This window comes from Protopterus annectens, chromosome 1.part2, assembly GCF_019279795.1.
Source record: "Protopterus annectens isolate FY-2018-M chromosome 1.part2, PAN1.0, whole genome shotgun sequence".
In the NCBI taxonomy this organism is placed as follows: Eukaryota; Metazoa; Chordata; order Ceratodontiformes; family Protopteridae; genus Protopterus; species Protopterus annectens.
The window spans coordinates 952,163,385-952,190,884 of NC_056727.1; the positions used below are offsets into that span (position 1 = coordinate 952,163,385).

Below are 27,500 nucleotides of genomic sequence, written 5' to 3' on the forward strand. Positions count from 1 at the left end.
CTATAGAGAAGGCTTTATCCTCTGCTAAAGTCATACCATTGGAACCTGTGTCTCACCAACAGCAGGTAGCAACCTCTTCCCCGCTGCCACACCCCCACAGCATAGGGAGCCAGAGGCCCAAGTAGCCCCCATTAGAGGTGCCCCCTCTTCCGAGACCTCCCCAGATTATCCCACTGGAGAACTCCCTCGGAAGAGGCTGTGTAAGAGGAAACTTGTTGATTCACTCGAGTCTGTCACGTCAGACACTGATTTAGAAGAATCAGAAGGGTCCCCTAGATCCCCCTCTGAGGATGTCTCCTTTTCTGACTGCTAGAAATCCTTAGACAGAGGGGTGATTGGAAGACCTCTAACCTTACTGAGGATGACTCAGTTTATCTTGAGGCCTTTGGTTCCTGACCATCCACCTCCTGGGTGTGACACTGCCTTATGACCAACTCTTGGGGGTCATATCGCGGAAAGCCTGGACCACCCCAGACTCAATGGAGCCCATCCCGAGGAGGCCAAATAAGTTAATGACAGCACCTGAGGACAAGACTTTTCTTAGTAAGGGAGTTCCCGTTGATGCTGTGGTGGTAGCAGCGGCCACCAAGAAGGAGTTATCCAAGACATCTTCTAATATCCATCCTTCTAACAAGGAGTACAGGACGATGGATAGCGTACTTTGTCTTCAGTGGCATTTACACTAAGATCGCTGAATTAACTTCCTCATTTTACTCGTCTTTAGAGGGATCTCCTGAAAGACTTAGGAGACACCCTCCAGGGTTCAGTAACTCGGGGTTCCATGGATAAGGTTTCTGCACAGCTCTCCACCCCTTACTTCCATAGCTAACTCCTCCATGAGGCTGATATCGTACATGGCAGATGGAGCAAGTAGGGCAGCTACAGCAGGAATATCCCTCAGGAGACGTTCTTGGATGCGTATTTGTAATTTCACGGAGTCCTTCAAGTCTTCCTTCACTAACGTTCATGTGATGGTTCATCTCTTTTTGGACCCCAAATTAAAGAGATTTTGACTAGGTCCGAGCAGGAAGGGAAAACCTTATCTGCTTTCTGAGTCCGTTTCTCTCTCCCATCTAGACCCTACCCCAAGGGTAATACAGGAGGGAAAATGTAGTTCCGTAAATCCCAAAAAGGTTTCCCTTGGGCACAAGGTCAACCCTCCCCTAGGGGCAGAGGGGGAGGATATAATGGAAGACGCAGCCCTCGTGGCAGAGGAGGTCTGCAGCATCAGGGAGACAGAGAAACTTTCTCTGATAGTCCCTTCCATCGCCCCTGATGGGTTGCCTGAATGTCCGTCTCTGGAGACAGTTGGGGGTCATCTATCGCTGTACCCAAATGCCTGGCCAACCATCTCACAAGATCGTTGGGTACACACCATAATATCCAGAGGTTACCTGATCCCCTTTGTTTCCAAACCCCCAACAAACCAGTCTCTACCAGATGTACCACCCATCCAACTAGTCCGTGCAACATCAGAGGTCATCTCGTTGCTGCAAAAAAGAGTCATCCAAAAAGTCCCCGCAGAACAAGTAGGGTCCAGAACTTACTCTCGTTTCTTTTTAGTTCCAAAAAAGACAGGAGACTGGAGATCAATCCTAGATCTCAGCAGGCTCAACAAGTATGTAAAGAAATCAAAGTTCCGAATGGTCACTCTGCAGTCGATATTTCCCTTTATCAGGAAAGGCAATTGGATGTGCTCAGTTGATCTCCAGGATGTGCACTACCACATCAAAATGGACAGGTGCTTCAGGAGACACTTATGCTTCTGGCTGGGAGCCAGTCTTTTTCAGTTCAGAACACTGCCCTTTAGTCTCACTACAGCCCCCAGAGTGTTCACCAAATGCATGGCAGTGGTAACAGCTTACTTGAGACGTCAAGGATTCCAGGTGTTTCTGAACCTAGACGACTGGCTCCTCACTGCTACCAGCAAGCATCAAGCTCATCAGAACCAGGGATGAGACTATCCTTGTGCACCAGTCTAGGCATCACTGTCAACCTAAAAAAGTCAGTCTTATCTCCTTCGCAGCACATTGTATACTTAGGCTCAGAAATACACAGCCACTTGTCAGCAACACCAGAAAGAGTAGAGTCTCTATGCAGTCAAGTCCGATCCTTGTTAAACAAACAAAAAGTTCAGGCCAGAGTAGTCTTTCAAGTCCTAGAGACTATTGCTTCCTCCATCCTATTAGTTCCTCTTGCTCATCTACACATGAGGATACTTCAGTGGCTGTTATTTGTTCAATGGTCGATGCAAGACCTTCCATTGTCTCACCAGATTTTTATAACAAACACCTGCAAAAAGGATCTGACATGGTGGTTGCACACAGAACAACTTCTCCTAGGTTGTCCACTTGTTCCTCCCCAAGAGAAAGCAGTTTTGACCATGGACGCTTCCCAGGTAGGGTGGGGGGACATAATCTGGGAATGACGGTCCAAGATACTTGGCAGAACCATGAGAACCACTTGCACATCAATGTTCTGGAGATGAGAGCGGTGCTGTATGCGTTGCAAGCACTTCACAGCTCCCTTCCCACCGGGACAATAGCAATACAGTCAGACAACATGTCTGTTGTGTGGTACATAAACAAGCAAGGAGGAACCAAATCTTATCCGCTTTGCAGAGAGGCCTTAAGTGTTTGAAAGATGGCTACTCAACAAAGATGGATACTCAATGCTTCTTGATAGCAACGTACATCCCGGGGAAATGCAACGTTATAGCAGACAAAACTAAGCCGAGCAATTCTTATGCCTCACAAGCGGTCTCTGAATCCAAAAGTTGCGAAAAAGATCTTTCACAGATGGGGCCAGCCCTGCTGCGACCTATTCGCCACTCACCTGAACACCAAATGCAGCAACTACTTTGCCCTCATTCCCCATCCAGGGAGGTCACCCAGGGATGCTCTAGTCCACGATTGGCCCCTGGGACTTCTTTATGCTTTTCCACCTTTTCTTCTCATTCCAAAGGTAATTCAGAAAGCAAGACAGTTGAGGAGTTCCTTGATCCTCATTGCTCCTTACTGGCCTTGACAAGTTTGGTTTCCCTTCCTGTGGCCCTACCTTTTGGAGGAACCATGGATTCTGCACCCATCTCCAGATCTCCTGATTCATCAAGCGGGACAGTTCCATCCCACCATCCATACCCTCAAATTAACAGCATGGCTGCTCCAGTTCCACGAATAGCCAGGTGTATTCCCCTATCCCCTTCTGTCAAACATATATATATATATATATATATATATATATATATATATATATATATAAATATAATATAGGTTCATAGATTGATACTAGGCTATCTGCCCTAGGGCATTTATAAGCCTAGCCAGAGTGTGTTTGGCTTTCGCCACCCTTTTAGATTAGTTGACTATGCCTCTGTATAGAAGGTAGCACTTTTAAGGTTAGTTTACTGTACTTTTGTCAAGCAGGGACATAGAAGAGATCCCAAGGGTAAACTTACGATCTCCCATCCACTCGTCAAGATTTCTCTTGAAGAGGGTCAGTGAGGAGCTCTGCCTAACATGGATTGGGATTTTGTTCCAGAGTGAGGGGAGCCTCTGGGATATGAATCTGTCCCTCCAGCATGTCCTATTTATTTCTGTACTGAGGTTCAAGTCCCTGGAGCATGTAGCTCTAAGGGATTTGGATTTCCTGAGGTGAAGCATGTCCATTAATTCTGGGTTGGACATGGCTTTATACGTCAGACACATATCACCTCTGCGTAGGCGGTACACAACTGAGTAGAGCTGGAGTTTCTGTAGCCGAGCTGCATAGGGCATCTGTTTGAGCCCCTTGATCCTCTTGGTGAGGTACTTTTGGGGTCTTTCCAGTTGCTGCAGGTGTCGGGAAAGGTACATCCCAAATGGGGCATTGTATTCAATTATGGGCCTGATAAGTGATGAGTAGAGGGGCACAATGACCTCTCTTGATCTAGATGTGAATCCTTTCATGATAAGGTGGGCTATATAGAAGGTCTTTCTAACCACTTTGGCAACGTGATTGTCAAAGGAGAGATTGCTATCTACTTTAGTCCCCAAGTCCCTAATTATTTCTTCCGTACTTAATGGATTACCACCTATGTGGTAATTTGTGGGCACTTTATTTTTCCCAAAGGGGATGACTATGCACTTTTTGGCATTTAGCTTTAGGCCATGGCTCTGGCACCAGTTATCCGTCTCTGTGAGACCCTTTTGGCAGATGCTTCTGTCAGCCGGAGAGTCGATTACGGCACCCAGTTTGCAGTCATCTGTGAACTTGGTCAGCCATAGTCCACCCGTGTTAGGCTGTACCTCTGAGAAATATATACCGAACAAGAGAGGTCCCAGGACTGAGCCTTGTGGGACGTCACTTGTAACTGGTTTAGAGTCTGACATGGCACCTGCTATTCTGACCATGTGGGTTCTATCCTTGAGCCAGTTTGCAGCCCATCTTATGACATAAGGGTTGATATTTAAGCTGGTGAGCTTATTTATGATGCCCGAGTGGGTTATTGTGTCGAAGGCTTTTGCGAGGTCCAAGTAGGCTGTGTGGACTACCTTCCCTTCATCTATGGCTTTGGTAACTGTTTCAAAGAAGTCGACCAGGTTCAAGAGGCAGGATCTGCCCTTAACAAAGCCGACTTGGGTAGGATCCAGTGTCTGGTGGTTCCCAATGTCTTTGTTTATGATTTCCATGATGATACGCCCCATAGCTTTGCAGACCAGGCTAGTCAGGCTTATAGGGCGATAGTTTCCGGGGACTGTTGTGGCACCACCTTTGTGGAGTGGGACCACTGTTGCTGTACGCCATTCCTTGGGCACATAACCTGTAGTAAGGCTGAGATTGAACAGTGACTTTATATGAGGGTATAGTTCTTCTTTCAGCTTGTGTAAGACGCAGCCCGGGGCACTGTCTGGTCCCATTGATGCTGTGTTTTTTTGCTTTGGAGAGGGCAGCTCTTACCTGTGCATCTGTGATCTCAGGAAGGCTACACTCTGTTGGGATAATATATGTATATATATATATATATATATATATATATCGATAGATAGTCAGAGCCAATTAAGGATATGAGCTGCTAAAAGGCTTAATCCTGTAGTCATGGGTTTGATTCCCTTTGCTTCCATTTATCTTCAGTGAGACTTGGACAGATGAAGTTTGTTCACTCCTTTAAGTAAAATGATTTTTAAAGCATAATCGCATACACACACTTTGGAAATGAAGCCTTCCTTCTTTATGTAAGGTGGAGTGACTGCAGCCTTACCATAGCTGTAGGAGTGCGCAAACAAAGATGGTCTATGGCCTGCACTAACATGTTTGAGCATAGGCAAGATTGACATGGGGGGGGGGTGGAAAAGAATAGGAGGTGCTGAATTTGGTAGCTGATACATAGGTCTCCTAGTATGTGCTAGATGTCTAATGGAGGACTATCTGGAAGGATACTGTTTGACCTCCCATGTTTTTTTTTTTTTTTTTTTTTTTTTTTTTGAGATGTTAAGTTAACATAAGAATAGAGATGTAGTACATTTATAAATCTACAGGTCTCCTGTAGCATTTTGTAGCTGCTCACACCAGTAGAGGTATGTTTTTGGTAGCTACATCTGACCGCTAATATGGTATAAAGCTTGTAATGGTTATATCCAGTTCTTCGTCTGCTATAGTGAAGATATCCAGAAGTGTAAATGTGTCATGGCCACGACATTAGCATCAGCCGGACACTACTCGTCTAATCACTTAGCTTTTCCCAGCATGCAGCAAGTGGAAGTATCTTATAACTTGCCTTGTAATTTCTCCTGTATGGAAGGGTAACTGGAGATTCCCAGCTGGTATGCAACATGAATACCACACCTCACACAGCAGATGCATATCTTTGAAGTTGAGAACTTGCCACCTGGACATGTTCAGGGTTTTCTAATATCCTTGCATACTGATTCATGGTTGTTTTGGAAATGCTTGTTTTTGTACATATTTTTGCATGCAAATTATATTTGCACGCTTCATTGTTTGTAGAGAAACTGTGAGAAGCATCTGCATGGCTTTGACAAACTAATGTTTTGTTTTGCTATTCTCTATGTGGATGTTTCAAGAGTTATTTATGCCAGCTATCCCAGATGAAAATAAATAAAATGTATGTTAAATATTACAAATAAAGTTAATCACCTTTTCATGTATATTTTGTCCCTGTCTACTGTCCAAATATACAAATAACCTTCAGCCCTGGTATTTTAATCAAGGAAGACATGCCTCAAGGCATCGTTTTCAAATTGTTGGTTACCTGTTTTCCTTGAGTTCTGCACAGCCTCAGCAAATGCATAACTGTTGATGTAAAGCATCAGGATCTTCAGTTATGTTGGAGATGTGTGTAATTTTGTGTGTTTGGGGGGGCACTAACAAAGTGAAATTTATCACAACCAGATTGTAGTTTTGATTCAGGTGTTACCAAAGTTACAGTGTAGTCAGTGAATTAAAGGCCTGAAGGAAGTAATCAGATGCTTCCTCTTTTGTTAAACAAGTTCTCTGGTAGTGAGTGGAACTTTACTCATACATGTGTTTATGGCATCTTTTCAGAAGTTTTGACTTTTCTAATGCAGATATCTCAGCAGTGGACATAAGTTATCAAGCGCCTCTGTATCAGAAAGAAGACAGACGAGGTGTGTTCTGTTTGAGGTTATGCTTATTTTGTTCCTTTTGGTCACTGCAAAAATGAGAGCTGTCCAGTACAGTTTGTAGATTTTTAAGTTAATTCCCATTGTCAGGTTATCTGTTGCTCACTTGAGCAGTTTCTGCCTAGTAGTACATCACTAAGTGGACAGATGATCCGCTGTGGTGACCCCTAACCGGGAAAAGCCAAAAGAAGAAGAAGAGTACATCAGTAAGCAGAAGGGCAACTACCTTTTGTCATGTGTGTACAGCAACAGGAATTACTTTTTGTTTACTGCTCTCTTTGTCCCTGTACTTTGTTAATCAGCCCCCTCAGGGTTGGTGCTTCAAGCCCTAATCCTCACATGCACCCAGCATATTTCTAGGAATGGGGGGCCTACAGTTTGATGGCAGGGGCTCCCACCTTTAGTTATGCAAGGGGTGTTCCACCCCCAAGCAGCAGTGACTTCCCACAGATGTACAAGTGCCGGCTTTACCCGATGTATTCATGCTCTTAACTAAATATTTTGTGTAAATGTGCACCTGTCAGTCGCTTGTTCCCAGTGAGCATGGCAGAGATGCCAAACTGAACACCTCTTATACTTTTATCTTGTGTAACTTCATCTTCATTATTTTCTCCCTGTCTGCTAGGTGTTCCCAGTTAGGTCCACAAGTTGGGCTTTAAGGTGCTAACTGGGAAGGGGCATGCTGTTCTGCTGAGTAGACAGTGCATGGACTTGATTCCCTTTTTCTTGCCTCTGTTTATAGGCTATTACTGTCATGGTTGCAGGACATACAAAGATGCTGCTGTACATCATTCCGGTGTCGCCATACCCCTCCCACTGGACACTAGTGTCCTTTTTCAGGGATGTCAGGAAGAACTACATAGTCAAATGACTTGCTCAGTCACACAGTAGGCAATGGAGGTGGAAGGAGTAATGCCCTCTACCCTGAGTATAGGAAGCAGCTCGTTAACAGCTCCGAGTCTTTTCAACACTGACTAGCATCTTTGCAGAGAGTGAAGGCTCTCTCAGAGAATAGCTTTTTCTTCTCAAGTCTGGGATCGGTGTTACAGACCAACTTCATTTCTGTGTCCTTTGTTGATTTTACATCCGCACTGAGTAAAACCTGTGATTTATTTATTTATTTTTTTTGGTCTTTCATCAGCTTCCAGTTTCTATAGTTCAAATGTTCAGTTCCATATAGCATTTTGAGTTGGAAAGATTGACAAGTCATACAAGTGTTACTTAAAAATTCCTGTTGCTTCACTGTTCTAGTGAACTGCACAGTCAGGGTGAATAAACAACACAATAGTTTACAGAGCTCCTGTATAGTGTAAAATCCAGTTTTAATTTTAAACAGTAATCATTTGTTGCATGTATGGTAGCTTTTCACTTTGGTAATTGGAAAATAATTGACATCTTGTGCATGTGTGTTGTTTGGAAAAAGGTTTCAGCCTAGTAAATGACAAAGCCGTTCTAACCTGCCTGTTGCTTCACCATCATGGTTTAATGTTTTTTTTTTTCTTGTCTAAGGCCCTCATGTTGTCTGGACGTTTTGTTTTTATGAAAAGATCTGCAGTTGTTTGGTATGTAGGCAGTTCAGAATTTTATTTTAGCTGTCATACTAGGGACATGAAGTCTGGTACCAACATCCAGTAGATGTAGACATCATTGCCACTGCAGGCGTGAAAACTGATTAAACATCCTTGAATGCCCCAGGCTAACCCTTGGTTTCTTCCAAATGAGGATCCTGTGCTGGGATATTTTGTCCGTCTCTCTCTCTCTCTCTCTCTGGGCAGTTACTTCAGCCAGCTGAATCTCTTGGTTGTGACATGACAATGACCAAGATTGTATTTGGCAGAGTGCCTGCCTAGTCATTCTCCCATGGTGCATTACTCCGACTACACTGCTGTTGATGTAGGCAATATGTTCCCTAGCAGACTTAGAACAGGTAATATGTAATATTTAGAACTGGATCTCTGGGATAGGTGTGGTGGTGAAAATAAAAAGTATCATTTAAAAACGAGGAAGTCACAATAAAATGGCCTTGAAGGTGACACATTGGTAGTGGTGGTATTACCATAACTGAGCAAGTGAGGTGGTTTTGTAAAGTTAACAGAGGTTAGTATGAGAGAGATACTGTACAAAAAGGTGATAAAAGAAGGCAAAGTATGTCAAGATAAAATAGATAAAAGAAGTCAAAGCTAGCTGGCCTAGCTTTTTGCCTACAACAGCATGCATAATCAGAGGTGGAGATGGCCATTTCATGCTTCATCTGGTATAGTACTGGCATGACCCAGTCATGTACCTCTGTATTTTGTGTATGTTTTTATTTACTTTTGCTTGTTCACTGTGTGTCTAATTTAGCAAGACTCATTTTCAGTAGAGACTTGGAGTTAGTTTCTCCAAGCAAATGGTGTAGCAGTCAATAAAGATGTGTATAGTCAAGTAGCTATCAAATACCATAGTTGTAAGCTCCACAGTGTAACAATTTATTCACAGTAATCTTGTCCAGTCAGTGTTTATTTAGAGTTATGAATACAGTGTACTGTGAAGGTAGTACTAGGATGCTACAGCAGTGAGGCAGAATGAGCATCTATGGATTGTGAGAGAACAGTACCGTTGAACAGAATATTGAAGATTTACACAATCAATAGCTACAGTAGTAGAGAAGGTAGGCCAGAGTAAAATGAAGAGAAAAAAAAATAAAACCATACTGACACTGGCAGATGTAAAATTCAGTTGTAGTATGTTTTTGAACTCACAGTGAGATTCTTTAATTAATTTAGTATAGGTTCATACTAAGCTAATGATCATCGGGGTCTTTACAAAGCCTAGCCATGCAACCCAACCAAGGTTTGTCCCAGAGATCCTTGGGCACATTTATGGTAGGGTATGCTAGTAAAGTGGTAGCTAAGAGTTGTGTTGGATAGGGTATGTTGGGGATTAATTTACTTACTGTCTTCCTCTGTCCATCCAAAAGATGGGGACCAGACTGGTATGAATTTGCAATTTCTCTTACAATGATCAAGGTTTCTTTAGAACAGGGTCAGGGATAAACTCTGCTTCACATAGATGGGGACCTTATTCTGTAGTGCAGGGATCCTTTGAGACACATGTCATTCCATCCAGTAGGTTCTGTTTTTGTCGCAGACAAAGTTCAGGTCCTTGGCTGTATTGTTTCTGGTGGCGTGTCTCTTGTGGATGTGCAAGAGATCCATCAGAGTTGAATCTGAGGATGCCTTGTATGCTAGACACAAATCACCTCTCTGTATCCTGTAGGAGACTGAGACAGACAGGACCTTAAGGCAATCTGTGTAAGACAGGGGTAATGATTCCCTGGATTCTCATTTTGAGGAACCTTTGAGGGCACTCCAACAGTTGCAAGAGCCATGTTAGGTACATGCCAAAGGGGGCATTGTACTCGTTGATGGGTCTGACAAGGGCTGAGTAGAGTGTTACTGTTAATTCCTTAGACCTGGATGCCATACCCTTGTTTGAGTTGGGAGATGCAGGATGATTTTCATACTACCTTGACTACACAGTTTTCTTACAGGTGTGAACAAGTGTGCAGCGCATCAGATATATGATGTAAAAAATAATTTAACAGAGTGCATTATTATATGGGATTTTGCATAAATGCATTATTACTATGCTTTTGCTGTTAGCCATGTATTTTAAATATATTCATCTGGGAGGGTATTTTTTAGGATCTACATATGCCAACATTCCTGACTACATCCCTTATTTTCCAGAAATAAAACAAAAACTTTGAATTATTAATAGAAAATTGCAAATAGTGTGCCCTTGCTTTATATACAGTGATTTTTCAGTAATGTTTTAAGCTGAGGTTTCATGCTGAGCCATGCTATTTCTGCAATTCTCCCTCAAATTGTGCAGCTGTCAAGCTGGCTGTATTCCAGCTGTTTGATGTGCAAGTTGCTAGATGTGGGTCTTTCCTCCACAACCGAGTCAGTGTTATCCAAGGGCTGTAGCTGTAGATCCTAGGAGTTGGTCATGAGCATGCCTGTATAGTGCTGTACTGTCAGTTACTGTAAAAGAAAAAGTAATTGTACTGATTTTACAAATGTAATGTGGCTGGCATGTGGCAGTGCCTGCATATTGTTTCTGCTGTAGAAGTAACAGTGCGACTACCAGCCTTTTTTTATGAGTAGAGTCATTTTAGAGTAGTGCACACCTGTGTATGTACACATTATCTCTGTGCTCCGTATTGTAATTTTTTTGTATGATGCCCCCCCCCCCCCAAGTAAATGAGGAAAAACAACAAAAATAAAATGAAGAAAGTAAAGAGGGAAATTAAAGGGAGCTTGTTTTTTGGTCTGTGGTACTACAGCTTAGAACTGGGCATTGGTGCAAAACGAAGAGGGCAGCCAGCGGCTTGCATTTTTGTTTGGAGAAGAGGGCAGATGACAAGGTGCTGTAGATGATAGCCTTGGTAATGGCTGCAGAAGTTGCCGGCTAGCAGACTTTGAGATTGTCAAAGCACAGACCACCACCTTGAGGAGTTGGTACCCACTACATTTCCTTACTGACATGGTGTACATCTCTGGTCCTCATGGAGAAAATAAGTAGGGCACATTTATCGTTATTATGTAATGAACATATCACTTGCCATTTTACAGCCCCCAGGTCATACTTCTTTACTTGAAGCAATAAGGCTGCTTGTCATAGGCAAGTTCTCCGTTAGAAAGTGGACACCTGTGCAATGAATAGTTGCATTAGCCATAGAGATGAGCACACCATGTGTGTGTGTGTGCCTTCCCCAGTCCACATGTGTGCTCATGCACACACACACACGCACACACCATAAGCAGTAAAAATGAACCATTAAGCAAGCAAGCTAAATAAATTTGTCCCTTTATGATTTACAGCAATTTGTTGCCCTCCCTTGATTTCTGAATACAATACCCAGACTGTCTGGCCCACCTCCTGGATTTAGATGGTGTCGCAGACACAAAATACATAATTGGCAGAAAATTTAAATCGTGGCAGGTAGACAGTGGTAGCCCTCAAGGATTTTTGCTGTAAGCCTCTACTTTGCATGTTTGAGACATTTTTTTCTGGCCTTCACCAGAAAGTGATAGAAAACAGTTGATCCTCTGTGTCCAGTATGCAGTGGTAGATGAGTGCCCTCATCAAAAGTAGATGTATTGCATATCCAGTTAATATCTTCCCTCATCAACTGTAGATGAATCGCATATAGACTTCCTAAGTCTACCCTCCTCTCCCTGATGTGGCTATCACTCCGTCTTCCCAGATACTTAATTGATCCTGGTTTTAACCTCACAGCTAGAGCTTCTCCTGTTCAATTCTCTGCTGGAGCTCCTTCTGTGTGGAGTCTGCATGTCCTCCCCGTGGTCGAGTGGCATTCAAAAGACATGCGTGAATGGGCGTGCCTTCGTTGAAGGTTGGGCGTTGAGCTGGCACCTCGGCACCATAAAAATCTACTGCCAATCATTAGCGGACTGGAGTTCCGCTGTGGCAACCCCTAACGGGAAGAGCCGAAAGAAGAAGGTAGATGCCGTGACGTATTCCAGTAGGCTGCCTAATAAACTAGCAGAAATTAATGTATTTGGACATATAATCCATTGCTGTTGAGGTGCAAAAACTTAAATACATCCTGTACTGCAATGGTACAGAAGTAATTATTTCACGTATTCTCCAGTTGTCTCTGTTATCCAGTTGTAATGCCAGTTTGCCAGTGGATTCACTTGCTCACACGCGATTTCAAGGATTTCCAATTCACTTATCCCACAACTGTGGGATGTGGTCAGGAAGAGGAGCACCTGGCAACAATTTAATTGGTCATAAGGAAGACTTGCAGACTACACATGAAGCATCCAAGCCAAATACCAAGTGCAGCAAGGCTACATCTGTAACCTGTAAGACCCAGCAACTGATTTAGCCTTTCAAATAAAAAAAAAAAAAAAAACATGTTTTATGAATGATGGGAAAAGCTGGTTTTGACTGAGATTTTTATGCATTCCTGCTTTGGTAGTAAGAGTGGTATTTTGTCTGAGTAAATGAGAAGGTATGATATTCCTCCTGTCCTCAGAACATATGTAGTAGGTTGTGTGTGTGTGTGTGTGTGTGTGTGTGTGTGTGTGTGTGTGTGTGTGTGTGTGTGTGTGTGTGTGTGTGTGTGTGTGTATATATATATATATATATATATATATATATATATATATATATATATATATGTATATATGGATGTGTGTACTTTAATGTGGTAAATGTGATTTGAGAAGCTTTGTTGCAGTTATGTCAGTGGTGGAGGGCATGCAACCTCATAAGTTAAGTTGCACTACTTTTCAATCTAGTTGGTAACATTGTTTCTAATCATGTGGAGTATGATGCACTGTTCTGGGTGTATCCTTACTAGGCAACACAGTTAATGCCAGAATGCAAGAATGTGGAAAAAACTGTATCAAAACAGGAACAAATTAACATTGTCCACTACCCACAGAGCTTGTATAATATAACATTTTAAATACAGTGAAGGATTAATGTCTTTATATTTGCTTGCCAGCTGTGTCTTTAACATTTTATTGGCTGCACATCTTTATCCAGTATTGCTGCATTTCAGCTTCAGTACAGGCTAATCTTGGCTTTGACAAATGACTTTCTTCTGTAGGATTCATTGTGAGTGACTGATGAATACAAGTAACTCAGTCCAAGTTTATTGACTTGCTTATTACTAAGTATGGGCATGAAAAATAAACACAGAAACAAAGGACAAATAGGATAACAGCAGAAAAACTCAGGCTGAAGTCAGTAAAAATAAGTAAATGAGTAGATTAAAGTATTAAAATATCATGTAAGGTATAAAACTGAAACAATAAAAATAAGTCAAGATTGGCAGTAGTAGTAAAATATTTGTCACTGGTCAGCTGTGAGGAAGTTCAAATAAATCCTTTTTATAACATCTTTGTAAATCATCACATTTTAAGTTACAACATGAGTTCTCGTACATTACTAGAAAATAAAACCCACCTTTATAGTTTTCCATTATTTTCGTGCAGAAGACATTGTTTTCTTTTTAATAATGATCTGTTCCAACGTTAAATTGCTTAACTTCTTCCTGTCATTAAACATCACTTCTCCTCCTGAAAATTATTCTGCATGTTTTATGCCCACAAATTCTGCTTATTTGTATGAAATGTATTCGTTTTGTTTTCAGAAGAACCCACTTCCAGTTCTTTTATCTACAGTATTCACTACTTCCATTTACAGTTTGTGTAGGTTTTGATTTCAGTGTTCTAGTAGTTGATTTTTGGAAGGCCTTACTATGCCTTGGCAATTCAGATCTCCTTAGTTACTGTTTCTTCCCCTAGTATTTCTGTCATGGTACTGTGTAGTGAAATTTTAGTCATCCAACTCATTACATTCCCAAAAACATGTTCCCAATTTCCTCTGCCTTCCTTATTGTATCACCAACATTTACTATCTACCTGTGGAAAAGTCCTCTGATGTTTACTTGGGGTGTAAAATATCTATGCAAACACATCCATGCAAACATCTTAAAGCTTGTGGACTTAGTTGTTTACTTGGGAGCCATACAAATGTCTTCCCATTTTTCTTTTGAAATTTGTCTTTTCTGTTCTCTCTTCGAATCCCTTCTGATAAAGAGTTTTCATATAGAACTTTATATAGCCTGCTATAGTTATCCATTTCTAACAGCATCTTCTGTAATAGACTCCACTAAAAACTCTACCTGAACTTGTCCTACTGCTAGCACTCTATCGGTCCCTGATAGGGATGGCAGTCTTTAACCTGCAGACCAAACTCCTCCTTAGCCTCATCCCATTCTATTACCTTTCTCTGCCAAGTTATTTCCTACCAGTATCATGGTTTCTTTGCTAAAATTTCTTCCCATAAAGTTCAGCCCCCCTCACCTGTTTTTCTATAGCTGTACTTATAAACATCCCTATTGGTAACATTTGCATTCTCGCAAATCAGTCTTTTAGGAATTTTTATAACCATCAATTTCAGATTGATTACTGCTACATCCCTCAGCCATTTAACCAGCATGTTTCAGAGGTGTAAACCTTGATGAGCAAAGAGACAAAATGCCAGATGATTCAAGCTGTGCCTCTGAAAGTTTTACAATCCCTGAATGGCCATGTAGAAGGCAGCTAAAACTAACTCAGTACTTCTCACAGTTACTGGGAGCATGGTCTTCCAGATAGATGATGACTTGAACTTTAAAAATGATCTGCTGACATCTAGGTAGCCATTTCAGCACATGGAGGACTTGTGTAGTATGCTTTTATTTAGATAATCCTTATTAGCAGTTGGTGTGCGAAGTTTTGAATCAGCTGGAGGTGGTCAAGTTTAGAATCTGGAAGTCCTAGGTACAGAGCTTTATGATAGCCCACTTGGGAGGCTACCAGGGTATGAAACACTACAGGAAGATCTGTAGGAGGATTAAGCTGTTCAGTGATGAGGATGTTCTGATTTGGAAGCATGAAATTTGGACAACAGCAGAAGCCTAGTTCTTGAGTTAATTTATGAGGATTGTTCTGATGTGATAGCAGAAACTTTGGACAACAGCAGGAGTGTAGTCCTTAAGAATTAATTTGCGATGAAGGTCAGTGATCACTTTCTGCAGGAATCCCAGTTTATCGTCCCAACAGATGATGTTGAAGTGGAAGATTGATGTCAGCCGCAGAATCCTGAAAGAAGGAAAGAGATATATGCATGTCATCTATCTAGCTACCATAATGTAAACCACACCATTGAATACCATCTCCAAGAAGCAGCATATACATAGTGAATAGTGATGCGTCAAATATGGAACCTTGTTGTACACCCCAGGAAATGGAGAAGGGAGCAGTGAAAGTTACCCTCGACACCATCTTTTGTGAACTCATAATGAGGTTGGGGGCAAATCAGTCCATGACTGCACCTTGTAGGTTCTACAATAAGACTGTAAACACTAAAACTGTTTCCCATAATCCACCATGACAAATACAGATGAGAGATCCAGAAGTTCCAGGATAGACCAGCACCACTGTTACCTAGCCATGAGGAGATCATTAGTGGGTAGTGGCTGTTGCTGTACTGTGTTCAGAATGAAATCTAGATCTTTTCAGTAAAAGTTGTTGTTGTTCGGCTTTTCCCGGTTAGGGGTCGACACAGCGGAACTCCGGTACACTAATGATTGGTAGTAGACTTTCACAAACGCCGAGGTGTCAGCTCGACGTTCAAACTTCAACGAAGGCACGCCCATTGCTTTGATACCTTCATTAAGCAGCTAATTTCGAGGCAATACATTATTGTTCACAAACTGCTAATTGCTTATTTATCTGCAAATGTCTATTGATGTTGTGAATTTCAGAAACAATGTTTTCAAGCTGTAGCAGGAAAACAAAATTAGAATGAGAAAATGAATGCCCTTTTTCATTAATACCTGTTATTACCGTATACCATTCTTTTTCTGTAATACAAGTGAATGAATGACTGTGCCGTTAGTCATGCCATATTCAGCATCACTCACACATTCGTTACCACTGTATTTTGGCATTTACCAAGACAGGAAGAAGGTGTAAAAATGAAGACATCTAAAAGTGCCCAAAGCAACACTGTTACTTGGCTGTTAGCTGAACTGGAAGATGGCTGTTTGAGTCAGTAAGTGTGCATCTCTGATTGCAGTGCACTTATCACAGTGTACTTGATGCAGTTATGAACTCGGTAGTTGGATGCTAATGATACAGATGCCAGTCTTATGTGCAGGTCACTAGTGATCAGCACTCAAATGTACAACCACTAGTGAGCAGTTTATTTATATGACAAAAATGAAATTGAGATGTTTGGTAAATTCTCCTTATCCAGATAAAACTCTGATCTTGGAGTCTGTATGTACAAGTAGTAGCAGTTGGGGGGGCACAGTCTAAACTACGAGATACAGAAGGGCTAAGACCCTAACAAAAATGCTTTTCAAGAGATTGTTTTATCTTTTAAATGCTTGTAGCTTTACTGGATGTCACTCGTGATCACGGTCGTCTGTCATGCCTTTTTTCTTCATATAAATCCATTCCTATCAGTTTATTAATTTTGCCTTGTCTGAGTAATGACTCACCAGTCATTCCTATTCCACTTTTGTGTATAGTGCAAATACACTTTGGTGGGAGCATAAATAGTGCTGATGATTGGACAGCTAGATGTGCTCTGAGAAGGCAGGTCTCGTTAATTCAGTAATTCACTGTGGCTCAACCAGTCAGTGAGTGAGTGAAAATGAAATGGTTTTCAATTCACAATGAGCAGCCACTTTCACAGACTTTGAAATGGGAGCATATGTGAAAAATGCTCGGCACTTTTTGTGAAAAGCCGTCACTCCAGTGCCTCAAGTGACTACCTTGCCCACTTGGGTCTAAAAACAGTGTCCACTGTATGCCATCACCCACACATTTCCTTGGAGACTTAGGACACCAAGTCAGTTCACATCCTTTTGAATAATCCATTTTTTTGTCTCTGTGTTTGGACATCCAACAAGACAGAAACAGAATGAGCTGTCAAGACTCTTGTTTAATATCTTCTGTAAAAGACAGCACACCCCAGCAGTACCATATCCCCATTTAGGCTGTACCCAAATGTTAACACTTTAGGGTGACTTCAACTTGTCCCTGGAAATGGAAACCACAACCTTGTAGTTCACATTTCATTGCACAACTAGTTTTGCAAGCATGCTTGTAGCAAGTCTGACCTTGCTTCAGGTGCAAACCTGAAACAGTAACACTCAGCAGCTGCTGTGGTGGTTCTGACTTTCAACAAGACTTCCTCCTTATCCAGTGTGTGTGTTTATGAACTGTTTTTTTCTGATGCTGCCTTTCAGATAATCGTCATCTTAACAGTTGAAGGTGAAAGTGGGCAACTTAATTCCAGTTGTGAACAAGCATCACAGAATAATTTTGAGCAGACAACCAGGGGCTTGCAGCCTGTGTGTGGAACAAGTTAGAAATATATGTAAGATGAATTATGTTTAGCACTGATGTAGCTTTCTAGCTGTGCAGGTTCAAACCATCATTATCCACAGATTGCTTGCATGTTGAGTTTTTTTCTATGTTTGTTCCTCCTAGTTTTTGGATATTGAGCTTCTTTCAAGTAATTCATTGTTTGTATTCATGTTTGCACTTGTCATGTTCATTGCTTATTTCCCAGTGTGCCTTTTTGATGTAATTACCTATCACTTTTCCTTAATACCTAGTCCCAAATACATCTTATTTAATACACTGGACGTAAATCTCTGTGAACTCGTATATAAACTCACTGTAATGCACAAAAGGCATGTGATCTAACAATACTGCACACATTCTGTAGATGCCCTCCAAGCACTTATTATTTTTCTTTGCAGTCTTCATATTTAAGAACTCTTGTGTAATATATAAATTGCACGAGAATGTACTATATGCATGCTGCATATTCTTTCCCTACATATATTATTTGTATACTGTGCTTTGCATATTGTATACTTATTTTGAACCCTGTTACTTTAGATGCCTCTGGCCTGGGTCATAGCTGAAGAGTTTTCAAATCCACTCACCTGCTTGGTTAATGAATGTATAATAATAATTTTTTATCTCAAGAGCATTGACTTTTTATCTCAACTATAAAGTGTTTCATCTGTAAGCCTACTGCTCAGCTATCCAGACTTTCGCAGATTGTCCAGATTTTTGCCTCACTTTTTGGTTTGTTCCTCAAAATTCGTGGATTTCTGGCAAACTTTTGAGGATTTAAGCCAGAAAATAATGAGACATTTGAGTGTCAGATACCATACCATTCTGAAAATGCATGCTATTACAAACCCTTTTATTCTATCAACTTTCTGTTTTTTAAGAGCAATGTTTAAAAATTGCCCCTATTTTTGAGCCTTTGTCCCACCATTATTTTTGGCATTGTTAAGATTTCTTGCTCTAAGAGATTGAGAGGTATGTCTATAAGCATCTTTAACCAGTCATTAAAACTTTGTTTATTTTTGCATGTCACTTTCGGGGATCACATGGTTCAGACATGGTTTATATACAATGGTAGAAAAACAGTGTTAAGAACTTAAGCAGTCCATTACATGTAACAGTGGGACCACTGAATATGGGTGAAGTTGCTTTTGTTTAGGGTGTCTTTGAGTTGCTTGAAACAAAAGTGAATATTTTTCTTACAGCATGCAGTAAATTAACAAAGGCATTTATGTAACAGTGAAATGAGATTTCTAAACTGCTTTTCCCCCAAAACTGTTGGGCATTTTTCAGGTACTTAAAGTAAAGCTTTTGTAAATGGTGGTTGTTTGTTTTTTTTTTGTTTTTTTCTCGTGAGCTACATAAATCATTCCTCATTCCATGACATCTATAATTTGAAGGAAAAAAGTATAGTTTCTAACTTTGTTGCTGTGCAGGATGTGGGTATAGTACAGTCATTAAGATAGCCTGGCCATAGCTCTTTCTGCGGCAACATAATATGTCAGTGTTAAGCTTTCTCTTTTCAAAGGGTAGAGTGAGCAATCCAGGAAAAAAACAGAGAAAGCGGGTTCTGCTTACTACAGCTTCTACAAGGGTATAGTATTTAATTTAATACAGAAAACTGCGATGGGTCATCCTTAATCTGAGCACTTTGCTGACGTGATTGTGTGCATGATGTATGCATTTTTGTAGACACCTTCCAGGCCCTTAACCTTTTTCACACTTAACTTGGACTGGTGGACAGCTTTTTTGGGGAAGATAGGTTAATATTTTCAAGAACAATGAAATTTCTGCCTTATGCTGCTCTCCGTAATAAGGTAGCATCACCCCCTATGCCCCAGAGAATGTCCGTTTTCTCTTCATTGTTTTGTTGACATGTTTACTGACTGAATCTCGCTTTAATTTAGGATATTTTACCCGTTTTTCTATACACTGGGGAATAAGAATTATGGATGTGTTTTGAGTTTGGAGTGCTGTGCAATAAAAAGAATGGTTTCATTTGCTAAGATTGTCGTGATCAGAAGGCCCTGCTTTTCACTTCTGAGTTGTTAATCCTGGCTCATTTTTCAATTGTTCTTTGAGTGCAGCTGCCTTGGTCGCCATGGCAACTGCTGTTCATGACCTAGGTGGCAGGGACAGAGCCAAAATGTTTTTTTTTTTTTTTTTTTTTTTTAAGCTGTTGCTTTTAGTTGGGCACTTATGAACCACCATGGACTAAGGCAGCATAGCTTTAGTGACATCAGATTTTTGAAGAGTGGGAATGAAGCTCTGGATATAGATTTTTGTGATTTGACTGACATTCCCTGTAGGGGTCACCTCCCCCCACCCCAGTTCTATGTATCTGCCTGTCACTTTAGTTGTCTTGTGCTGTTTTGCTTGTTTATAATGACTGTATATTGAACAGGGACTGGAGTTTCAGAATTGCAGGACACGAATAGAAAAATGGCTAACTTAGACAAAGGAGGATGAAGATTTATATAAGCTGGCTCTGTATGAAGAGTGATAAAGCCCTGGCTGTGGCCCAGGTGACCTAAGTTCAGTTAGAGATCCAGGTTATCTAAGATACAAATAAGGGAAGGGGCTCACATGCTTGGCTGCATCTCGCTTTTGATCCCTTATGGAGGCTAAGGATATAAGCACTGTCTTAAAGGGGGAAGAAGTGGAGAATAGGCAGGGGTATTGACCGAGTTGCCTCGGAGGCAGGATGATACTGCATATCTGCCACCTGGACATTAACAGATGTGTGCAAGGGGGAGAAGTAGTAGGTTAAACACTTCACAGCAGTATGATAGTACTATAGTAATATAGGAAGCTTTGATCTCCTTGCCAGCCCCAGCACTTATCAAAATTAGTCCATGGGAGTTCAGGAGGGGTAGGTAGAGAAGCATTGGAGTCCACTATTAGTCAGCTGTGGGAAACAACTTTAAGGTAATCGAAAGCATCTGGTGGTGGTGGTGGGGACGGGGCACTTCATCTGCTCATGCAGAGCTCTTGTTTGGTGTAAAATACTTTTCTTATTCATGACCCAGGCCACCAAACATAGCAAAAGCAAAAAGAATCTCGTAGACAAACCCTGCAGTTCCATTCTTGCCAACATTGTGATGTAATAATGTAAATACGGATGAAGTATTAAGGGATTAATGATTTGTTACACTTTGCATTTTAATGGGTGAAACTAGCAACATACAGTACATGGTAAAACAGTAGTGAACAGTTTACCCATGGTTATTAGTATAAGGATCCGTGGTAAGTCTAGCCACCCAGTGGTGTGAACAGTGGTCCTATATTACAGTCACTGTCTGTGTAACACCCTGACATCATGTGTAAAAATGGGAAAAACGGGGGGTTGTGGATGGATTAATTAGTGCAAGGGTGTAGGAAAAAGCGATCAGTAATCACACATTAGAGTTAGCCACCAAAGATGAGGAAAATGTATTTGTGACCAAAATCTGTCAGTGAGTGAGAGAGAGAGCGAGCGAAAAGCAAAATAGGGTAAGCAACTCTGGTTATCGCAGGCAGTCAGATCATGTAACCAGCCTCCTGCATACCAGCTATAACAGTTACTGTAGTCTTTCTGGACATAGTGATATGTCATACAGTGTAGGCCACTGCCTTCTATTTGCATGTAGAGCGACTTTATGCTGTTTAATTTCTGAAATTTACTGTTTTTTGGATTTAGGCCAGTTTCACAAAAACAAATTCATTTGAACTCTTGATTGAAAGCTATTGCATTCCCTGTTAGTTTCTAGTGGGAAGGTTGCAAAATCTGCTGGATCCATTTGCCTGTTACAGTTAACTTTGGATTCAAGCAGAAGTTCTCCTTTTATCACCAAGTTTCAAGGGCTCTCAAGTTTTCTTTGAAATGGCTTAGAATGCTGATTTGCTTATCTGGCTCTAATGAATTAACTTCCTGTTTTAATTTGGTGGTAAGAAGACAAGCCTTTTACAAGAAGGAAAACACAGGTTTGAAGAGGGGGTGGGGTTAAGCATCCAAGTAGTAGCTCCCTGGTGGAAATGAGTGTGTAAACGTTAGTGACAGTCGAGCATCTGGCAAAGGTTGTATGAAGTGTAGCCACTGGCAGTGCAGGATGCACTAAACTTAATGTTCCTACATATCCCAACTATTGTGGGAGGGCCATGGGCACACGTCGGAACCCCTTACATCAAGAAATCCGACAGAGCCACAAATAAGGGGGGGGGTGCACATAGGCCCAAAAATAGGGACACTTTTTTTAAATATTGCTCTTACAAATTTAGAAAGTTTGAATAACAAACAGGATTTGCATTTGAAGGCATTTTCTGAAGGATGTGAAGTCTGAAAATCAAATGTATTCCATTATTTTCTGACTTCAGTCCCCAATGATTTTCCAGTGATTTGCCAGAAAACTGCAATTTTTGAGAAATGGGCCAAAAATGAGTAAAAAAAATCTGGGCATTCTGTGAAAATCTGGACAGTTGAGAGCTATGGGGGTGTGCTAATTTAAGGCAGTGTCCACTGATAATAGCCATGCATGTTGATCCATTTCCCATTCTACTGTCTTGCCTGTATTACAATACCTACCAAAATTGGGGGGGGGGGGTCTCTGGAAATACTCTGAGAATTGGGCATAATTTATTGCAGAAGCAATTAAAAAGAAAATGCCCTTTGCAGTCTTTAAGCTGCTCTTTTTTCCACCACTTCTGGTAAGGTAGTCTTTAACAAGTACTTTTTGTTGTTTTATAAAAGGCACAACCTATTCTATTTCGAATTTACAAGTACGGTTACAGGAAATCAGCCCTTCTGAAAGTAGATATAAAATATAAGCTTTTTTCTTTGTAATAATAAGGTTGCCTTGCCTGAATCACTTCCTTATAGCTTTAACTTGTGTCCTTTTCCACGCCTCACTGTCTCCTTCAGATCTCAGTCAGTCACCTACCTCAGTGTTCATCAGTTTTTGACTCTTCATTCCTATTTCTGCAGTTAACTGACTAGATAAGAACTGAAGGCAATAAAGTCTGTTTATTCTCTAGACTGTTAACTGGAATTAATCTCATTTGATAACCCCTTTCCAGAAGCCATTCTTCCTTCTTTAGTTGTGGCTTTCAGATTTGCACAGTATTCCATGTTAGTCTTGTAGCGACCTGTACAAGGGCAGTAAAATCTGTATCCTTTGTAGTTTTAACTCTAACATCTGGTTAGATACGTTCCTTTTAAGCAAGGATAATCAGATTAATTTTGCTGTGAAGGATTTATTTATTTATTTATATTTGAGAACAGGAAAATCAGCTGGACAGAGCATGTTTTTATTGGAGTTCTAAGAAAACCTAAACAAATATATTGTCATCAGTGAAGGATAATAACTTATTGTGCAAAGTTTAAACAACAAAGCATTATTGATTAATTTAGTTGAATTAATTGAAGGTAGAGACATGTTTAAAATGGGTATACAGGGAGGGTGAATGTAGTAAAAATCAAGCTGAAATTTGAGGGCAAATATTTAAAGCAAAAATTAGTCTCAGTAAGTACATTTGTATTCACAGAACTTTAAAAAAAAAATGAGTGTATGTAGAAAATATATAAATGTAGATGATTGCCTGAGTAATTAAAAAAATGGATTATTAAAGAGAGAGAAATGTAAATGGATGGCGAGTGAAAGAGCAAAGGAATGAAGAAAAAAAATAAAAAAAGAGAAAGTCTTGCAGACTGAAAGGAGGAGGAAAGAGTATGACTGTAGTGAACATGATTGGGGATGGGGGAGAAGAAAAGAAACTCAAAAAGGAAGAAAGTTTTTTTTTAAGTTCACCTTAACTTAATGCTTGTATTTTACCTGACTTTTAGGATTTTCCATTCCTGTGGGTTTATCATCACAAAGCAGGTATTTTAAATGCTGTAGCAGTAGCATTGGGCTGTAGCAGGAATTGCAATTAGAACTTGGTAGTGATGAAACATTAGAAGCATGTCAGTTGTTACTAATGGCAGTGGCACTTTCCACTTTTTGTTTTATTTAAGTCAGACAGTTTCTTAAGTTTCATTTCCACTGCAATTTTGAACATTTCTTCTGCCCTTGCTGACAGTTGGTTTGAATGTTGTTTGCATGCATCTTCCACTGTTCCAGTCAGAGGAAGTGCAGGAGTGTTCTGCTGAGAAATTCCTATCCCCCGCACTATTAGAAAATGCCTGGATTTTGTTTTGTCTAAATAATGTTGCAGGTGGATCACTGACACTTGTCTCTCTCAAAAAGCAGGAACCTGTATTTGTAGGAAGACAGCATTGCAAATGTTTGTATTAAGACATTGAATTTTGGCTGGAGATAAAAGCGGGTGATTGTGATTTTATTTACATAATCTTTGTGCATATATTTGAGCCACTTTGTAGAAAGGTTATTGAGGTGTACTGGGCAAGGATGTCTCTTTCTTTCTTCATTTTGAGATTTTTTTTATTAGAACCATAAGTGCTTCTCCCTGTCATGTAGGTTAGTGTTTAATATCACCAAAATAGTGGGTGTAATTCTTCAGCCTTTCAGTAGTATGGAGGCTGAAACACCCTTGTTGTAGGACTATTAGGTGAACCAGAAAGTGAAATAATAGGCCAGCAATGTTTTACATGTGAAGGAAATAATTGGTGCTTGAGGCTGGATGCTTAGTGTTGCATATTGACTATTAGTGAGGAAAGTGTTCAGATACTCTGTTGTAGAGCTATGAGTTGGGCTGGTATATATGTCCCAATCATGGAGACTTCTTTTTAGGTAAATAAGTGCAACTGCTACTTCAGCATGTAGGAGATAAGGTTCAGTACCTGGCAAAAGCTTGACCTTCCTAATTTAAAGCAGGCAGAGAGAGAGAGACAGGAGTGTGCCAGATTGTTATAAAAAGGTGAAAGTAAATTGATTTGTCATGTGCAGAGAAAGAACGGTCTGAACACAAGGCTTTGGAAGTGGCCTGCCTTTCCAGGGACCACTTTTCTACTACACTTGGGGTCTCCTTATACCCCCTTCCCTACAACTTCATAAGTAGATCAACTAGCTACGATTCCAGCATTTTCTTAGTTCGCTACAGCTAAAACTTGGTAGGATGTTAATGGATTAGGCAAGATGCCCATCCCTGCCATTCTCCAGTTTTAAACTTCCTCATGGGATACACACCATCTAATGCCTTCTAGCCTATATTACCTCTCTCCAACAGGATGCAATAATTTCACTTTGACAGTGGCAACAGAACTGTGGAGTACACGTGTCTTCCACTTTTACACATCCATCCCTGGGATGTCTGTGGATTCTTGACCCACTGCTGTCTATCTCTACATGTTACCATTGTACAATAGTTTCCGTTTCCTACCCCTATTTGCTCCTTTTTATATACTTTGTTCTAACTTCTTGATTATTTCTTTGTGTCTTGCCCTGTCACTAATCCTCTCCTGACTATCTAGCCTCCAACCTGTACAGTATTTTCATCCTGTAGCCTTTTGTTTTATTGTAGTGTGTGTTCTTTGTGTACAGTTTACATATTCTAATTCAGTCTAATTCATGTCCACTGATATGTTTCAGGAATGCATTCAGCCTTGGCTGCATTGTTAGACAATATCTCTGTTTCAGGTCAGTGGTCCTATGTGTATATGTGTTTGTATATGTGTGTGTGTGTGTGTGTGTGTGTGTGTGTGTGTGTGTGTGTATATATATATATATATATATATATATATATATATATATATATGCACACACACACACACACACACACACACACACACACACCAACCATACCTCACCTCTCAACCTCCTAAAGCAAGAAATTTGGACAAAGCCATAAATAAAAGTGGGACAAAGGCCCAAACATAAGAACATTTTTAAATATTGCTGTTACGAACTTAGAAAGTTGATAGAATCGCAGATTTTGCATTAGCATGAATTTTCTGAAGGGTATGAAGTCTGAAACTCAAACATATCTAATTTTCTAACTTTAGTCTCAAATGATTTCATAGGATCATAAGACGTTACTAGGCTATTGGCCCTGAGGCCCTTACAAGCCTAGCCAAGAATTTAGCCCATGTTCCAACAAGTCAGCACTCTATGCCACTGTTAGGCAGGGACATAGGTGGAGTCCCAGGGGTGTATTTTCTGTTCCCCATCGAGTTATCCAGGTTGCACTTAAAAAGGTTTAATGAGGTACTCTACTTTACATGGAGAGGGAGTCTATTCCACAAAAGGGGGAGTCTCTGGGACACAAAACTGTCCCGCCAACAAGTCCTGTTGATGTCACAGACCAGGTTGAGATCTCGCATGCGGGTTACTCGAGCAGAGCTTAACTTGCAGATATGCAGCAGTCCCGTCAGGGTGGGGTCTGAGACTTCTCTAAAGAGTCTGCAGGGACTGAGTAGAGGGACAGGGGTTTTAGCTTATCTGTGTAGGGTAGATGTTTGAGGCCCTGGATTCTCCAGATGAGGAATCTCTGTTGTCTCTCCAGCTGCTGCATGTGCTTTGCGAGGTGCATGCTGCAAGGGGCACTGTAATCAATAATCGGTCTTATAAGGGAAGAATACAGGGATGTTATGACACCTTGTCCCTGGATGACATACCCTTACTAATGAGATGGGATGTAGAAAGCTTTCTGTACAATGGAGGCAATATGGTGGTCAGAAGTCAGTTTGCTGTCAACCTGGTTTCTCAAGTCCCTCACGACTGATTGCGTGCTTAGTGCCTTATTGTTAGTGTGATAATTTGTGGGGACATCATTCTCCCCAAAAGGGATGATAATGCAATTTTTGGCATTCAGTTTGAGGCCATGTTTCTGGCACCAGTCATTTGTTTGGGTGAGACCCTCTTGGAGGATGTCCACATCACTAGGGGAATTGATGACAGCACCCAGCCTGCAGTCATCTGCAGGCCTGGTCAGCCATAGGTTTGGCTTGTACCTCTGAGAAGTATATCCCAAACAGAAGAGGCCCCAAGACCAGTCCCTGGGGTACACTGCTTATTATGGGTCTACTACTTGAGGTGGCTTCCCCTGTTTTGACTAGGTGGGTTCTATCAATAAGCCAGTTTGCTACCCATCTGGTAACATATGGCTTGATGCCTAGTTGAGAGAGTTTATCTATTATATGTGAGTAAGGAATAGTATCGAAGGCCTTGGCCAGGTCAAAGAAGTCAACCAAATTTAACAGGCATGACCTCCCCTTGACAAAACCAAATTGTGTCAGATCAAGTGTCTGGAGGTTGCCAATGTCCTCGTTAATGAGGTCTGTGACAATCCATTCCAACTAGCACAGAAAAAAAGTATATATCATGGTAGAGCCCCCTCCCCCCAAAAAAAATGCACTGACAGTGAAAATATCTCTGGTGAATCTGGCATTCACACAAGCGCACAGTAACGTTTTACTGGCGACTGTACAGCTCACACAATACTGATTCCTGTTTCCCTACCAGCAAGCAATGAGTTATATGTATTAATAAAAAGCCACAAACAAGACAAATCAACAAAATAAATCTCCAGTGGGATCTTTGTCTGCCCAGTTCTGGAAACCTCCAGTAGAACATATGGACTGATGAATACAAGTACACAGAGAAAAGCAAACTAGCAGTGCAGCAAGAAAAGTACAGTTCTGTACATTTACCATAAATGTAGATGTTTGAGTGTATTCACTGTTGCAGTCATCGCACCTGGCCATCCCCGCCAGGGCAGCCTCCAGTCGACCTGAACAACAGAGGCCCAGCACTTCTGCATCGGCTGCCGCCGCTCCACATACAATTTTATGACAAAATATGAGGGAAAAATCTGTACAGTTGGAAGGTACACACACACACACACACACACACACACACACACTCACACACGCACACACACACACACACACACAGTTTTTTCAGTTATTTTCTTGGCTAGCATTAGCAGGCTGTGTCTCTGTTGTAGATATTGTAATGGATATTGTATTGTAAGTCGG

General features: G+C 41.0%; 1 protein-coding gene across 1 annotated transcript in view; it reads left to right on the forward strand.

Moving 5' to 3' along the window:
* Nucleotides 1-27,500, forward strand: part of LOC122792184 (microtubule-actin cross-linking factor 1-like) — a gene marked incomplete in the record, with an annotated part of 3,579,694 nt that overhangs the window by 389,325 nt on the left and 3,162,869 nt on the right.